Genomic DNA, 6441 nt, shown 5'->3' with positions numbered 1-6441 from the left:
AAATCCGGGCCCCTCATTACCATCCATATAAAAAAAAAAGATTTACGATTGATTCAAAAAAAAAAAAAAAAAAAAAAATAGAAAAAGTTCAAAGTTTGTTTTGTGGATTGGGTGGTGGAGAGGAAAGCCTGCTGGCTGAGGAGAAATCCAGCCTTTGAGGTGGTTAAAACGGATTTCAAAAAAAATCAAAATCTCTTATCTTTCTTCTTGAGAAAAATTCTCTGTTTGCTTGGATTTGCCCATTGATATTCTTCGATTTTGTTCTCTTAGAACATTGAGTAGAAACTGTGGTGTGATCACCTAAATCTGAGAGAAACACTTGAGTGGGTGAGAATAAAACACTTGAGAGAGTGAGGCTTTATTTCCTAACTTTTGTGTTGAGATTTTCAGGGTTATGATGTTTGGTCTTCAAAGGAAAAGTAACAAGGAGAAGCACCACGACTTTCTGTCTCCAAACCTCCTTTAAATATGCTTTGAATACTTTTGATGAGTTTGTTGATGTGCAGGAAAAACAAATTTGGTGGAGCAAAGAGCATGTCAATAGCTCCAAAGATGTGGCTGATCCAAAAAGGCAACATTTTCAGTTTGATGTCCACCAATTTTGTGATAATTTTGTGAAGGGTGTGGACAAAGCCCTCAAGGACGTCATCAAGAGCCAAAAGAAGAGCACATCCACACGTGCCCAAGTAGCTGAGCCATCTTTGTCCATCAGTAAGAAAAACCCAAGGTGAATCTGAAAACTGTTTTGAAGAATTTAAAGATTTTTCAGATTCTTCACCTATATTTGATGAAAACTGATATGAAGAACCAATTGAAAGTTTGATGTCTTGTGAAGAAAGTTGTGACCTTCCTTATCTTGAATCTGAGTTTTATAAATGATAATGAACAGGCTATGTAGAACTAACGTTTTGCAACCGGAGGCATTCGAGTAGCCTTGTTTTGTCTCAACAGGTTTTTGAGGAAGAGCCACTGGATATTCCACATCAGTGCCCAGTCTTGACATTTGGACAGCTTTGGATGAAGTCCCAGAACCTATCTTGATGAGGTGGACGAACCTGATCCAGTCTTTGATGAAGAAGCAACAAGCATCATATCCACCTTTATGGAGAGTCATCTTTGCTTTGATTCCGGCACAACTACTGCTCTTTCATCTCCTGCCACTTTGCTTCATGATCTTCAAGAGAACTGGAGGAACCTTCTTCTCTAATTCTCTGCCTGACATGGTTGTGAAAGTCAGTACTGATGATGTAATTCGTTTTGGTCTTGACAAGATGAAAGATTTTTGTGTTCAAAATCTGTTTTTGATAACATGATTAATTCTTTAAAAATCTTGAACCTGATAAATGTCTTGATCAATCACGTTTTCAAAATGTCAATGGCATTACTTCTGGAATTATTTTGAGCTATGATCAGTTCTTGGAACATACAAAAGGTTTTCATCTCTTGGAAGGCCGTTGATCTTGATTTGCAACAAACTGATTTTTGTGCTGAAAAATCTCTGATTCGTTAGTTTGCAAAGGAAATAGCTTTGATCTGAGTTCTTCTAGACAGTACTGATCACTGATGAATTGTTTGCATCCTCTTATGCTTGGACGAATTTTGATTCAGAAGTTGCTGGAACAGAAATCACTTGAAACTGAAAATGATTTTCGTGATCTTGAATTTGTGGTTCTGTTTTGCAGCCTGATCTCTTGAGTTTTTGAAAACTGATAATACTTGGCATTTCTAAGATCATTTCGTGATAATGGTGTTGTTGAGTTCTGATGATATTTTGGTTACCGTGCGCTGGATTATGACTGAACCCTCTAAGTCAGAATCCGGGCTAGAAGCCGCATGCCCCGCCGCCCGATTGCCGACCCTCAGTAGGAGCTTCGGCTCCCAAAGGCACGTGTCGTTGGCTAAGTCCGTTTGGTGGAAGCGCCGTTCGGACCGCCTTGAATTATAATTACCACCGAGTGGCGGGTAGAATCCTTTGCAGACGATTAAATACGCGACGGGGTATTGTAAGTGGCAGAGTTGGCCTTGCTGCCACGATCCACTGAGATTCAGCCCTTGTCGCTAATATTCGACCCTCCCCCTTTCCAATCACATGTTCCTCCCCAAACGTTAAAAACCAAAAAACCCAAAAAAATTCAAGTTATAAAGAAGATCCCGTCAGAGGTTCGAGATTTTTACTTGGTGAAATTCTCTCTCAACCTAATACTTCAGATTGGCCGATGAAATGCAGCCCGCATGTGCACAAGTCTCGGCCAAAAGCATCCTGACGGGACATTAAAACCCAAAAGAGTATTTCATCCCTTCAGTACGCTTGCCCATCAGTACGCTTGCCCATCAGTACGCTTGCCTCGATCATACCAAGGAAAAATGTTAACACTTGGTTGGATGATGGAAAGTCGAGCCAGCATAAGTACTACTTGGACCAATCAGACTGACTTGGACAGTCCAGTCCATCAAAACTCGAGCTTATGTCAGATCAGTACACGGATCAGTCCACGGGAAGGCCAGCATGCTGATATGTGTACTGACATGTGTGCATCAGTTGTCCAAAAATCAGTACACGGACAGTCCACGGGAAGGGCCAGCATGCTGATATGTGTGGTCAGCATGCTGATATGAGTTCAGTACACGGATCAGTACACGGATCAGTACACGGACAGTCCACGGGAAGGGCAGCATGCTGATATGTAAGGTCAGCATGCTGATATGATTCAGTACACGGATCAGTCCACGGAAGGGCCAGCGTGCTGATATGCGTACTGACATGGTGCATCAGTTGTCCAAATCAGTACACGACAGTCCACGGGAAGGGCCAGCATGCTGATATGTGTGGTCAGCATGCTGATATGAGTTCAGTACACGGATCAGTACACGGACAGTCCACGGAAGGGCCAGCATGCTGATATGTGTGGTCAGCATGCTGATATGAGTTCAGTACACGGATCAGTACACGGATCAGTACACGAATCAGTCCACGGGAAGGGCCAGCATGCTGATATGTGTGGTCAGCATGCTGATATGAGTTCAGTACAGGGATCAGACCACGGACAGTCCACGGGAAGGGCCAGCATGCTGAATGTGTGGTCAGCATGCTGATATGAGTTCAGTACACGGATCAGTACACGGACAGTCCACGGGAAGGGCCAGCATGCTGATATGTGTGGTCAGCATGCTGATATGATTCAGTACACGGATCAGTACACGGATCAGTACACGAATCAGTCCACGGGAAGGGCCAGCATGCTGATAATGTGTGGTCAGCTGCTGATATGAGTTCAGTACACGGATCAGTACACGGATCAGTACACGGACAGTCCGGGAAGGGCCAGCATGCTGATATGTGTGGTCAGCATGCTGATATGAGTTCAGTACACGGATCAGTACACTCAGTCCACGGGAAGGGCCAGCATGCTGATATGTGTACTGACATGGTGCATCAGTTGTCCAAAATCAGTACACGGACAGTCCACGGGAAGGGCCAGCATGCTGATATGTGTGGTCAGCATGCTGATATGAGTTCAGTACACGGATCAGTACACGGATCAGTACACGGACAGTCCACGGGAAGGGCCAGCATGCTGATATGTAGGGTCAGCATGCTGATATGAGTTCAGTACACGGATCAGTCCACGGAAGGGCCCAGCGTGCTGATATGCGTACTGACATGGTGCATCAGTTGTCCAAAATCAGTACACGACAGTCCACGGAAGGGCCAGCATGCTGATATGTGTGGTCAGCATGCTGATATGAGTTCAGTACACGGATCAGTACACGGACAGTCCACGGGAAGGGCCAGCATGCTGATATGTGTGGTCAGCATGCTGATATGAGTTCAGTACACGGATCAGTACACGGATCAGTACACGAATCAGTCCACGGGAAGGGCCAGCATGCTGATATGTGTGGTCAGCATGCTGATATGAGTTCAGTACAGGGATCAGTACACGGACAGTCCACGGGAAGGGCCAGCATGCTGATATGTGTGGTCAGCATGCTGATATGAGTTCAGTACACGGATCAGTACACGGACAGTCCACAGGAAGGGCCAGCATGCTGATAGTGTGGGTCAGCATGCTGATATGAGTTCAGTACACGGATCAGTACACGGATCAGTACACGAATCAGTCCACGGGAAGGGCCAGCATGCTGATATGTGTGGTCAGCATGCTGATATGAGTTCAGTACACGGATCAGTACACGGATCAGTACACGGACAGTCCACGGGAAGGGCCAGCATGCTGATATGTGTGGTCAGCATGCTGATATGAGTTCAGTACACGGATCAGTACACGAATCAGTCCACGGGAAGGGCCAGCATGCTGATATGTGTACTGACATGGTGCATTAGTTGGCTGAAATCAGTACCCGGACAGTCCACGGGAAGGGCCAGCATGCTGATATGTGTGGTCAGCATGCTGATATGAGTTCAGTACACGGATCAGTCCACGGATCAGTACACGGACAGTCCACGGGAAGGGCCAGCATGCTGATATGTGTGGTCAGCATGCTGATATGAGTTCAGTACACGGATCAGTAACAGATCAGTACACGGACAGTCCACGGGAAGGGCCAGCATGCTGATATGTGTGGTCAGCATGCTGATATGAGTTCAGTACACGGATCAGTACACGAATCAGTCCACGGGAAGGGCCAGCATGCTGATATGTGTGGTCAGCATGCTGATATGAGTTCAGTACACGGATCAGTACACGGACAGACCACGGGAAGGGCCAGCATGCTGATATGTGTGGTCAGCATGCTGATATGAGTTCAGTACACGGATCAGTACACGGACAGTCCACGGGAAGGGCCAGCATGCTGATATGTGTGGTCAGCATGCTGATATGAGTTCAGTACACGGATCAGTACACGAATCAGTCCACGGGAAGGGCCAGCATGCTGATATGTGTGGTCAGCATGCTGATATGAGTTCAGTACACGGATCAGTACACGGATCAGTACACGAATCAGTCCACGGGAAGGGCCAGCATGCTGATATGTGTGGTCAGCATGCTGATATGAGTTCAGTACACGGATCAGTACACGGACAGTCCACGGGAAGGGCCAGCATGCTGATATGTGTGGTCAGCATGCTGATATGAGTTCAGTACACGGATCAGTACACGGATCAGTCCACGGGAAGGGCCAGCATGCTGATATGTGTACTGACATGGTGCATCAGTTGTCCAAATCAGTACACGGACAGTCCACGGGAAGGGCCAGCATGCTGATATGTGTGGTCAGCATGCTGATATGAGTTCAGTACACGGATCAGTCCACGGACAGTCTGTGTGTGCTAACGGACAGGCACGGACGTCCTGCGTGTGCTGACGGACGTCCTGTGTGTCACTGAACAACAGCCCCCGTGGGCCAAAATCACCCGAACAGTCCCACAGGAAGGGCCAGCATGCTGATATTTACTGTCGGACGACCACAGACGTCCTGTGTGTGCTGACGGACGTCCTGTGTGTACTGACGGACGTCCTGGGTGTGCTGACGGACCCTGTGTACTGACGGCCACACGGACGTCCTGCGTGTGCTGACGGACGCCCTGTGTGTGCTGACGGACGGCCACGACGTCCTCTGTGTACTGACGGACGTCCTGTGTGTGCTGACGGACGCCACGGACGTCCTCTGTGTACTGGGACGGCCACGGACGTCCTTTGTGTGCTGACGGACGTCCTGTGTGTACTGACGGACGTCCTGCGTGTGCTGACGGACACACGGACACACACGGACAGTCACGGACATCCTGCGTTGCTGACGGACGTCCTGCGTGTGCTGACGGACGTCCTGCGTGTGCTGACGGACGTCTGTGGTGTGCTGACGGACGTCCTGTGTGCACTGACGGACACACGGACACACACGGACAGCCACAGACGTCCTGCGTGTGCTGACGGACGTCCTGCGTGTGCTGACGGACGTCCTGTGTGTGCTGACGGACGTCCTGTGTGCACTGACGGACACACGGACACACACGGACAGCCACGGACGTCCTGCGTGTGCTGACGGACGTCCTGTGTGTGCTGACGGACGTCCTGTGTGCACTGACGGACACACGGACACACACGGACAGCCACGGACGTCCTGCGTGTGCTGACGGACGTCCTGTGTGTACTGAACAGACAGCCCACGTGGGCCAAAATCACCCGAACAGTCCACGGAGCGTGCTGATATGTGTACTGATGGACAGCCGGACGTCCTGTGTGTGCTGACGGATGGCCACGGACGTCCTGTGTGTGCTGACGGACGGCCACGGACGTCCTGTGTGTGCTGACGGACACACACGGACGTCCGTGTGTACTGAACAGAGAGCCCACGTGGGCCAAAATCACCCACGGACAGCCAAAATCACCCGAGAAGCCAAAATGCAAAAATTTGTTGTGAACAATAGGGGAATTCGTGTGTATTATTAATTAATCAAAGTGTTCCCTTATATAGGGG

Source organism: Brassica napus, chromosome A5, assembly GCF_020379485.1.
Source record: "Brassica napus cultivar Da-Ae chromosome A5, Da-Ae, whole genome shotgun sequence".
Classification (NCBI taxonomy): Eukaryota; Viridiplantae; Streptophyta; class Magnoliopsida; order Brassicales; family Brassicaceae; genus Brassica; species Brassica napus.
This window is presented reverse-complemented; position numbering follows the sequence as displayed.